The sequence below is a fragment of the Coffea arabica genome, chromosome 5e (assembly GCF_036785885.1).
Source record: "Coffea arabica cultivar ET-39 chromosome 5e, Coffea Arabica ET-39 HiFi, whole genome shotgun sequence".
Lineage (NCBI taxonomy): Eukaryota > Viridiplantae > Streptophyta > Magnoliopsida > Gentianales > Rubiaceae > Coffea > Coffea arabica.
Window position 1 is genome coordinate 45,652,607 of NC_092318.1, and position 12,427 is coordinate 45,665,033.

Below are 12,427 nucleotides of genomic sequence, written 5' to 3' on the forward strand. Positions count from 1 at the left end.
AAGAAATTGCAAAAGAAGCGGGACTTTTGTTATTATAATAGCAATCCTATTTTACCTAATTCCCAACCAAACACATTATAGCATTTTTTTAAATATATCTCATCTAACTCAAAATCAACCAAATACTAGATAACTTGGATTATTAATTCGGAATATCCCCTCATTGCCAAAATACTATATTTGGACTAATTTGCCCTTGTGAATTATACATATGCATATTGCCTGCTACGTGAATTATACATATACATATATATATATTTTTTAACTACTTTACACGTATTAACATCATAGTAGTGCAACTATATTGCCCTTGAACTAAATTGCCCTTACTAAACTTATTTTGTCAACCACATTCTAAATAAATAAAAAATACTATCAATTGGGTCCTGTGAATGACGACGTCAATAAGGGGATATATTAAAACGCTTGAGTGACAATTACTAGTTTGTATATATGAAAATCCTTGATTTAATTTATAATTTTAATAAAGGTTATAAATATTAAAAATGGTAAATTAACCTTATTAGGAAGAAACTGCAAAATAAGGGGGACTTTGGTCATTATAATAGCAATCCTATTTTACCTAATTTCCAACCAAATACTAGATAACTTGGATTATTAATCCGAAAATGACTCAATCCAAGATTGATAACCCTATTTTGAGTTACCCTATTTTATTTAGCCTGTCAACCATATTGATCCAAAATTCAAACAATTAGGGTAAACAAATATAAAATTCAAATTGTTTGACTAACTCCATTTTGATTTTAGCCATTACATAGTATCAAATTCGGCCCACTAGTTATACTTCTAATGACAATTACAAGTACGATTTGTCTATTTGATTTTTGGGCATCTAATTTTGCTTGTTTTACATCAAAATTTAAATGATAAAGCCATACTAGAATGTTGATTACCAAATCAAGTGCTTACACTACTTAAGAGAGAACAAATAAAACATTGCCGGACTTGATCACTTAACATATACTACCAAATGACCAACTCTATTTGATAACATGCGGCCCACTTTAATACTAAATAATTACCGCTAAACTCAATGTGTGTCGACCAATACCCATACAGAATGTAAACATGCAATAAATGATAAAACACCACCACCCAGGGCCTTAATTGCAAGCACAGTCATTCATCAAAGAATGGGAGCCAACAAAATGCACATGTCTTGGGACATTTGCTATCAAATTTTGCTTTCTTCTATCGAAGTGCAATAACCAGCTCATGCTTTAGTACCAAATAGGTTATCATCCATTGGGTCGAACATATATGAGTAATTATCCATGATTCAATTAACCTTACCTAGTGGGTAAATATATGCATTTAAATTGTTTCCACGTGAGAAATTTGCCCTTATCTCCGCACGTGAGCCGGTTGCCCTTTTTTCTACACCATTTTTTCTTTCTTTATTTTGTCTTGATGTTGTACGAAATTGATTTGACAAGTGCCTATTTTTTCAAGCGATTTTGTCAGTCTAATGACATTTTTGTGGTAAAGACCACTCTTAACGTACTGCATAACTATCCTTGTTTATGTCATTTGGAAACCTATCACAGAGATGACAATTCCCACATTTTTCTTCCTCTTAATCATGATGCTTGTTAATTTTTTTTTTCATTTTTACTTTTATTCATTTATGCTTATTTATATACTTTTATTTTACTAAATATCGGATACCTTTTAAGTTCTTTGCTGCCTTCATTCTTTACATTTATATAGATATATTGGTCTACATATTTTGCTTGTCTTATTTTTTATTTTATTGAAAAGAAAATTGATCTCTGATGAGGATCGCTAGTTAGAAAAAAAACGTCGTTCTAGAGAAGTATTACGCAACCTCGCCTCACACAAAAAGGCTGAATTTGTGGCTAAAAAACAGCAATCAAATTGCATTGAGGACATCCTTAATCGGATTGCAGTAAATCTAAATTAGGTACTTTATCGTCATCCTCGAATTGCAGTGAGGACATGGAATTGAATACTATTATTGCTCAATCTATGGTGCAATCGAACACATTTATTTTGGATGTTGCTGCTTCTGTTTTAGAAGCTCATCAAAACCTTCAAGAAGGTGCCACTTTGCATGGTATTGTGAATTTTATTAGTTATATATATAATATTAATTATTAACACAAATTTACTCCTATTTAAATACCTTGTTCTATCGACTTCTTCATCTGTTTTAAATGTCCCATTCAATGGCAAAAACTTGCGTGATAGTGCGCCAGGTAATTATTCTATATCTTACATATAATAGTAAGTTCTTTATGCTATTCATTGTCTATGTCTATGAATCTTTTGTGTAAATCTCTATGTTTTGTTTCGATAGTTGCAGAGTACATAGGTAATATGAAGCCGCCAGATGAAACGCATGACGTGTCAAACATCGGATCAGCAATTGTTGGTAGCCTTTGTAAAACGATAATATTCATTTATTATACCATCATTTGTGCTTAAGTTGTGCTATCTATTAGTTCTCTTTATGACGGCTTCTCTTCCTTCTTATGTATTTCTTTTCATACTTGCAGAATCTGTAGATTATACCACACCAACAAACACAACACAATCTTTCTCAAATACCATATCACCTCCTATCGGTATTATTTCCAGTGCAACACTATTCATCTATTATATGTCTGCTTAGGATTGCCTTTTAATTAACTATATCTTTTTCTTTAACATCAATAGGTCATCGCGGTAGACAACAAAATAAATCTCGCATAATAGATCATATACCAACTGAGCCAAATATTTTGCCCAAAGTTAAGGATTGTGTATACTGTGCTGCAAAGCGTTTCTATTTAGAACCCCTTAGATTTTGTTGTTGTGTTGGTGAAGTTCGATTGGCACCTATTCAAATGCCTTCAGAATTAGTCAAATTATACAGAGCTAATAATGAAGAGGCAGGAACTGCATCCACATGGTAGAGACAAGTTATCTATTTTAACCCATCCACATAAAAAAAAAATACTCAAGTTTACTTTAATCATTTATTTTATTCTGTAGGAACTACATCCAGAAGATACTGCTCATATATTGCCAAACAAAAATAGCATAATCATCTTTTACTTCCAATACAGATGTTGGGACATCAAAGTTGAACATAATCTTTTAACCTACGGTTGGAAAAAAAAATACCGCGATACCATGTTATTAGATCAGGCTATATTCTCATAATTTCCCATTTAGCAATGAATGAATATTGGATGCACATATTCAATGACGAACTTGTAGAAATTTCTCCAATATGAAATAACTATAAAAATTATAGTTTCACCATTCATTGCTTTTCTCATATTCTGCTACTTCACAGCACATATATGCTAAATTTTTATTCAACATTAAACAACATTTTATACAATAACCAACTAATAATCCTTTCCAATTATCCTCATTTAATAAAAATTAACCAGCTAACAATTATTTTATATATATTATAAAATAATTTCCTACATCAATACTTACAAAACAAAACACACTATTAGTACGTACGGGTCACATATGCGCAGGGCCGCTGGACTAGTATTATAAAAAACATAAGTTAAATAAGTATATTTTACTTGCATAACCCCTTGAAGTAGTATGCGCACAATATATATATATATATATATATATATATATATATATATATATATATATATATACAAATTGATGTTTTTTCTCACTTTTGTATTCTCTCTTTCTTGAGTCGCACTTGCAAAAGTGAAAAGCTAAAGCAATGCCACCAAATGTCATTATTACCAAAAATTAGAAAAATAGCATAAACTTTTATTATTTTCTGTTTATTTTATATATAATCTAACATTTCTCAGACTTGGATAAATTGAAAGGGGGATAATATTGTTTCCTCTTTAGTTGGTAGGACTAGACATTTTTCACCTAAATAAAAGGTTCAAATTAGATTCCTATATTGAAGTGTTATGAGATATCATTATCTTAAATTTATTTTCTGTATGAATACAAGAGTTTAGTGGTGTTATAAACATGCAGCATGCTAAAATCTAGGCTTCGTTTTATGTTTTATTAGAAATTCATAATCATTCAAAAATAACCAATCAAAGGGCATGTAAGGACTTTCAGCAATTATAAGGAAAAAAAATAGAGAAAGTTGAGAATTCTATGACTTGTACAACCTCAAAAAAGTCCCATGATGAATTGGTATAAAAACAAAAACACATATATAGACATACATACAGATTGTGCCCCTCTAGTTATTGGAAAAATTTTACGTGGACTATTAAGCATGCCTTGTACTTATTCCCGAACCAATGAAAAAAACTTTTTTTATTAGTTTTAAACCAACTACTAGACATGCCATTGTGGCTGCTTTATAATAGTAATTATTATTATTATTTTGGGGGATGTCACTTAACTTCCAAATAGGATTCAAATTGTAGTGTAAAACAAACGGGGGATGTGTTAAAGGAAATAACGAGGGGTAGTTCCCAAACAAAAACAAAGACTGTGAATCCTGATCCCTAACAACTTTTGTCACTTAACTTCCAAGTAGGATTCAAATTGTAGTGTAAAACAAACGGGGGATATGTTAGAGAAAATAACGAGGGGCAGTTTCCAAACAAAAACAAAGACTGAATCCTGATCCCTAACAACTTTTGATTGATGAAGTATCTATATATGTTTTGTCTAAAGCAATTGCTTTTTCAACTTTCTTCTTATTGTTGTTTTTCTTGTTAATTTCACAGAGGAGCAACAGAGCACAGCAAATAACAATGGCCCAAAAGTCTGGTTTTCTACTAGAAGAAAAAATACTCCTTTTTTTGTTGTTTGTCGGATGAATCATATACTAATCCTCCCTTTTTTTCGCCTCTCTTCAGAGCTGGTCTTGCGAGATTTGCAAGGATGGTCTCTGGCCGTTTATCACAAACAGGAAAATCTGCGACTCAACGGTATGACGATTATTTTTTTTTTTATTTCTTGTTGCATTAATTCTGCTCCCCCAATTTCAGAATCTGAATGTTGAAAAAAAAACCCGATTAATTCTGAGCAGTTTGCTTCTTTACTGATTTCATGTTGTTTATTTTTCCATGATTTATTGTGCTTCAGGCGGTCTTCATGCCGAACGTCTTCGTGCAATTCTTGTGATTGCAAACAACGTATTGGTAATTCTCTAATATGGTGTTTCAGGGCTTTGATTTCTATCTGAAATAGATTTTGCGTGCAATATTGAAGATTCTGTCTTCTATTTTGATTTGCTGACAGATGATATATGTAATGCTGAATGGTTCTATGTGATCTTAAGTGCTGGCACATTGTTGTAAGTATTACTGCCAATTTTCTGTACGGCGCTGCTTGTGGTTAATAATATCCTTGTGCAAATAGGCTAAGAATCTAGGATTAATGTCACTCCAATTTTTGAATTTATTTGTTCATGTTAGTCTTTAAGCTTATCTTGATAGGTCCAATTTAGAAGAGTAGCCATGTGAGTCCTTAAGAGATCCCCAGTGAGGATTTTTCGTACATTGGTTCTTCTAATGATTTTGATATCAGTTTTTGTTCTAGTAATTTGCATATAGTGTGTTGGTCTAATATTTTGATTTTTTTTTCCTGCAATTTCCCATTCCCCCATCTTTAGTTTGTAAATTGTGCTCATAATGCACTTTCTTAATTCCCACAGTTTAAATTGCGTTAAATAATAAATTGAAAGTAAAATTTCCTTCGGGACGCTGGATGGCCTAATCATAAATTGCTGTTTTTCACCAATGTGTTTAGATAGGAAATTATTTGAAATATTATTTACAATACTTACTGTAAAACTTTTTACAATGTGGTGTATATAAGATAAACAAGTGATTGAAAAAAATAAAATGGTGTGTCAAAAAATTATATTCGTGATATAAGTAAATATTTTTTGATAAATAATTCCTATCCAAACATTACCGTCACATATTAAATTACTCGTTCGTACGTATAAAATGTTACTTGCTTTTGACTTTTCTGAGTCTGCATAAGTGTGTGCGTATTATATATATATATATATATATATATATATATACATATATATATTCTAATGTATGAACTAATATATGTGTTCCTTTTCGTGGCTTCAGGTTGGAATTTGCAGTTTACAGTTTAAGGTATGTCGCATTATTGTCTAATGAGATAGGTTCATGTCACTAAGATGTTAAGAATATTGCCTAATCTTTATCCATGGCCTTTTTTTTTCTTTTTTTTTTTTTGTGGACGAACATGGTACGTCTCTTCAATCATCAACACCCCCCCCCTCCCCAAAAAAAAAAAAAAACACAAACCCAAAAAACAAAAACCAATTTTTATTTTGTCTTTTGGTAGTTGCTTTCGTCTTTTGCCATCGTTCTTGCAATAAAAAGTGTGATGAGGCTGTCAGGTGTTAATAAAGCTTATGTTGTGCTAGTGCTTAACTCTAGCTATTTGTATATGAAAAATGTTAAAGGGCAATATATAAGTGTTTTACATAATTACATGCTAGTCTTTTAGTAGTTAATACTCGTTCTAGCTAGGTGTTGGGGCTTTACCGAGCTTACATAAATAGAAACCAAGAGAGAAACATCAATTACTTTCTTATTAATAGCCACATGATTTTTTTTACATTCTTGATTTTTGAGTTCCATACTAAGTTTTGCCCCTGTAAGTCGATCTGTACTGTACATTGGGCAATCAAGATTGATGCTTTAGAGAACTCGTTGAAAACAAGAAAAATCTTCCGGTTGGATGCTAATTTGTTACGTTCTCATAATTTAAAAACAATTCCATTTTTCTTAAACAAAATATTTAAGAAACTGAAATTGACAATCTACATTTTTAATAGTACATGTGCTCTTTTGGCAAGTTTTTTTTTTTTTTTTTTCCGAAACGATATTTGATTATATTACTTTCAAAAAATATACAAGTGCGAGCAAATGCTCGAATTGACTCTACAGCCAGTGTACTTAACACTGAGGAAACACCAAGTCCTCATCAATTGTGATGCCTAAGGCATACATGCTAATACTAGAGCTTAGATAATTTTTATCACTACGAGCTAGACAAAAGGAGCACATATGAAACAACCTTTTCAACTGTACAATGTCCTCCACCAGCGTGGCTATTCTGCTGTCACTTGCCTTCTGAGTTCGAATATGATTGAGGAGTTGCCTGTTCTTCACTTGGAACTGTACCTTCCTCTGGTGCAAAGTATTTGCTTTGCACATAGCCAGCTTTAATGCTACTGCATCGTCCACTAGCTGTACCCCTGAGCTTCTTTCCCTTAGCGCCCATCCTATCATTGGTTCTTGGTTCCTTTCAGCTGCAGTTATTCCAATGCCTAAGATAGGTTTGTCTGTTTGTCTTGTTGCCGCAACTATCATCTTCACAGTTCCCTCTTCCGGCTCTAAATGCAGGTCTTCATTGTTGTGAGTTGATGTTTCTCCTGTGCTCATCCTAGCTTCCTTCTTTGCAACTTCATCAAATTGTAGCCATTCCTCCTGTGCTTTCTTTATAATCTTCCAAGGCTGATGAACTTTCCCCGTAAATTCCATGTCATTTCTAGCCTTCCAAATGTGCCAAAGAATGTTGACAGTTAAGGCCAAATGTTGCGATCCTGCTACCCTATGCCTTGCCTCAGTGACAGAGATCCACCATCTTTTGAAACAACCATGATGTTCTTGCATCCCATCCCATTGGATTGGGGCAATGTGCCAGATATGTCTTGTTTCTCTGCAATTCAGTAGCAAATGCTCCACCGTCTCTACTTCTTCCCCACACCTTCTGCAGATGGGGTCACCTGCTTTGGTTCTGCCGTTGATTAGCTCCCGTACAGGCAGTACATTATTCAAACATTTCCATAGAAAAATCTTCAGCTTGTGTTTGAGCTTGAGTCTCCACATTACTTTCCACATCTTATGAGTTTGTTTCCCCCAACTTGTAGATACCTCCCTCTGACTCACTTCTTGTGACCTTTCTTTGTTGGATACCAGCATCTTGTACCCAGAACTGACTGAGTATCTTCCATCTTCACCGTGCATCCAGAAGTAACTATCCTCTCTTCCAGCAAGACTGATTGGAATGCTCAGGATTCGTTCTGCGTCCTCTTTATTAAAATTCTGGAACACCAAATTTCTGTTCCATCTCTTCTGAATTATCAGGTCTTCCACCTTATGCAGTCTGCTATCCCTTTGTTTCATAGTTGTCACTCTTCCAGTGGTAGTATCTGGGATCCATCTGTCTTCCCATATTTGTGTACTCCTCCCATTGCCTATTCTCTTTCTAACCCCTTGCTCCACTACTTTCCTTGCTGCCATTAGGCCCCTCCATATCCAAGATGCATTCTTTGGAATTTTGCACTCAAATATGGAGCTCCTAGGGAAATATTTAGCCTTCATAACTTTACTGACCAGGAGGTTTGGATTTGTAAGAATCCTCCACACCTGTTTACCCAGCAAAGCCATGTTGAAAGCTTCCAGCTCCTTGAAACCCAACCCCCCCTTTTCCTTATCCAGAGTTAGTTTTTTCCAGGAGCACCAGTGGACCTTGTTCTTACCATTTGTTTCCCCCCACCAGTAGTTAGACATGAGAGAGCTGATGTCTTTGCATATTCTTTTTGGTATTTTGAAGCACGACATTGTGTACGTGGGCATAGCCATTGATACCGACTTGAGCATTGTCTCTTTTCCAGCTGCACTTAAAAGTCTATTCTTCCACTTGAGGATCCTATGCTGTATGTTTGTTCGCACAAAACCAAAAATCTGTTCCTTTGTTCTAGTCACCACCATTGGTAGCCCCAGGTACTTGCCTTGATTTACCTGTTGCATGTTTCCCATAATATGACAGATCTGATGCTTCTTATGTGGACACATATTTTTGCTGAAGAGTATAGAAGACTTATCCAGGTTTATCAGTTGACCTGAGGCAGCTGCGTACACTTGTAACACTCTCATCAGTTCTATTGCTTGCTGCTCATTTGCTTTGCAGAAGATTAAGGAATCATCTGCAAAGAACAAATGAGTAAGACTTGGTCCCTGTCTGCAAATTCTCATTCCTGATATCCTCTTGTTCCCTGCTGCCTGTCTGAGAAGGCTTGAGAACCCTTCTGAGCAAAGGAGAAATAGATAGGGGGATAGGGGATCCCCTTGTCTGATACCTCTTCCTGGGATAACATATTCTTTAACATCCCCATTTATAGAAAAAGAGTAGGTTACTGTCCTTAAACATTCCATAATCCAGTTTCTCCATTTGTTGTGGAATCCCATTTTGGCCATCATTGCATCCAAGAAGCTCCATTCTACTCTGTCATAAGCTTTGGACATGTCCAGCTTCACAGCCATGAACCCATCCTTACCTTGCCTTTTATTTTTTAGATAGTGCAAATATTCATGAGAAAGCATAATGTTGTCCAAAATTTGCCTACCAGGGATGAAGGCAGATTGGTTTTTGCAGATGCAACAATGCAATACATTTTTAAGCCTATTTGCTAAAATTTTAGCAATGATTTTATACACGGTATTACAAAGACTTATGGGTCTAAACTGATTCAGAGAAGTGGGATTCAGCACTTTAGGTATGAGAGTGATCACCGTATGATTGACACTTTTTAAGAGATGACCATTGTGAAAAAAAGTTTGGACTGCATTTATTACATCCTTTTTTATGATGTCCCAGAATTTTTGGAAAAAGATTGGCGACATACCATCAGCCCCAGGGGCCTTTTCAGGACTCATAGAGAAAAGAGCAAATTTAATCTCCTCTTCTTCCACGGGTTTAATGAGGTTTTCATTCATTTCCACTGTTATAGTGTGTGATATACCCTCAAGTACCTCAGTTAAGTCCCCCTCTCCCCTACTGGTCAAGAGTTTCCTATAATAGTCGGCAACCTCATAGCTGAGCTCGTGCTCACTCTCAGTCCATGATCCATCTTCCCTTTGCAGCTTGTTCATCCTATTTCTCCTCCTCCTTCCTTTCACAGTTGCATGAAAGAATTTTGTGTTCTTGTCACCCTCCCTGAGCCACTGAATTCTTGATTTCTGTGACCAATACACTTCCTCTTCTCTATAAGCTTCCTTTAGCTTCCCCTTGAGCATGGCTATGCTGCCTTTGCTGGCCCTGATATCCCTGTCCTTTAGCTCGCTCATTTGCCTCTTAATCTGATCTATGTTTCTTCTTGAGTTTGCTTGGAAGGAATTTTTCCATTTCAGTAGAGCCACTCTGCAGTTCCTAATTTTTTTTGTCACTTGGAACATTCTTGATCCTTCAGTTTGCAGTTCCCATGCAGTCCTAATAACCTCACCAATGTCCTCTCTTTTCAGCCATCTCTTTTCAAAATAAAATCTCTTCTTCCTCTTACTTGGCATTGGACGTGTGTCTATCATGATCATGCTGTGATCTGAAGCATAGGTCTCCATATGTCTACACTTGACTTGATCGAAAGTCTGATACCATGAATAACTGCAAAGCCCCCTATCCAACCTTTGTTTAATTTCACCTTCAGCATCCCAATTGTTACACCATGTCCATGGGTGACCTTCAAATCCAATATCAATCATCTGGTTTCCATTGATGAACTCTTTAAAGTCCCTAAAGCTTCTTTCCTCCCTCCAATTTCCACCCCATTTTTCATCATTTGAGACAATATCATTAAAGTCACCAGCTATTATCCACCTTTCTCCCCATAGTCGTTTTCTGTTCTGAATCACTTTCCATTGCTGACCTCTCACCTGATTATCACAGCTCGCATAAAGACCAATGAACCACCAGTCAATGTTAGCTTCATGGTCCTCCACATGTGCCTCAATGGTAAAGGCAGACATCAGAACCTCTTTTACTGTCACCTCCTCTTTCCATAAAAGAGCCATTCCACCTGCTTTGTTCATGGCTTCAGCTACTGCACACTCATCGAATCTTAACATATTTTTTACTTTTTCCAAATATTTTTTCTTGTTTTTGGTCTCACACAAAAAAATCATGTTTGGAGAGGAGAGGTTATTCACCTCCCTCAGTTGGGGAATTGTCAAGGGGCTCCCCACTCCTTGACAATTCCACACCAACACCTTCATTGTCTCTCTGGGGTCCAATTTGGGTTGGACCCCTCCCCCTCAGCTTCTTCCCTTCGAATACCAGCTCCAATATCATTCTTACTTTTCTTACAGCCCCCAGTTCCTCCCCCAGCAAATTCCATCTCCACATCCATCTCGTTGATTTTCCTTTTTCCTTGATTTTTCTGATCATCATGTTTATTGTTACTATCCCTTATAGATAATCTTCTGTTCCGTGGTGGCCTCAAGGGATTCAGGATTCTTCTGATTTGTTTCAGCCCTGTCACTTTCTTCCTTTTATCTCTATCAGTATCCACCAGCATTATTTCAGTTTCTATTAGTCCTTCATCATTATGGATATGGTCCCTGTTCTGATGTTCACCGTCCAATTGTTTAGCCTCTTGCCTTCTTTCATCTGTGATCATTGCCTCTACAGTCTCATCAATCCCAACTTCTAGATTAGTAATGCTACTGACTCCCTCACAAGGTGTAACGTCCTCCTCCTCTGTGTCACTTCGCCTTCCCATGCATGTAGCTTGGCCTAATCCAGGTTGCGTTGTAATAATCTCCCTACCTGTAGGAGAAGGCTGAGCATGTCTCTGTTCCACAATCCCATCTCTGTTTCTTCCTGTGGGTATTCCTGTTTCCCCTCCACCCACTCCATTATTGTCTTTCCTTATCACTGGAGCTTCCTGGTTCTCTTTCTCCACCCAGTCTCCGTTTTTAAAGCTCCAATGCTGTCTTTGGGGATTATAGTTAACACTTGTTTGGTTTTTCTGAGGTGACATTTTTCTATTTCCATGCAAGTTGAAATTCTTTTTTTTTTTGAAAAAAAAAACATCTACTTTATAATATCTGCTGTTATTTCGTGGTAGAATCAGGAAACGTCGGGAGGAGAAGGGGGACACCAGAGAGGTGACTCCAATCTCCTAGCTGCTGCTGAATGCATTTTCGGTTTATTGATGAAGCCAGCTTAATTATGATCTCCACCTGTGCAAATCGATAAATGTGTTTGGATTTTGAAGGAGAAAGAACAATAGATACTTGTTGTTTAATTAAGCAACATGCTTCCTAGTTTGTTATGTTATATAACTCCAAAGCTTCTATTTAAATTCTAGAGCACACTTTATACCTCAATTAGCTATACCATTGTATTAGATATATGAGTTGCATTATTAATTGCTACAAATCTGAATTGCAAACTTAAAAATCAGTAGTATCTTTTTTTTTTTTTTTTTTTTGCATATTCGATTGGATCTTACAATCCTATCATCCGATTGTATAAACTACAGCTCAAAAGAATTTTGGATGGGATCTCGGTTTCGAAAACCTTGTTTCAAAGCTACTATTCATGAATGTCTAATTTGGAAATGACCAATCCTAAATTATGAGTGTGCTCAAAGTTTAAA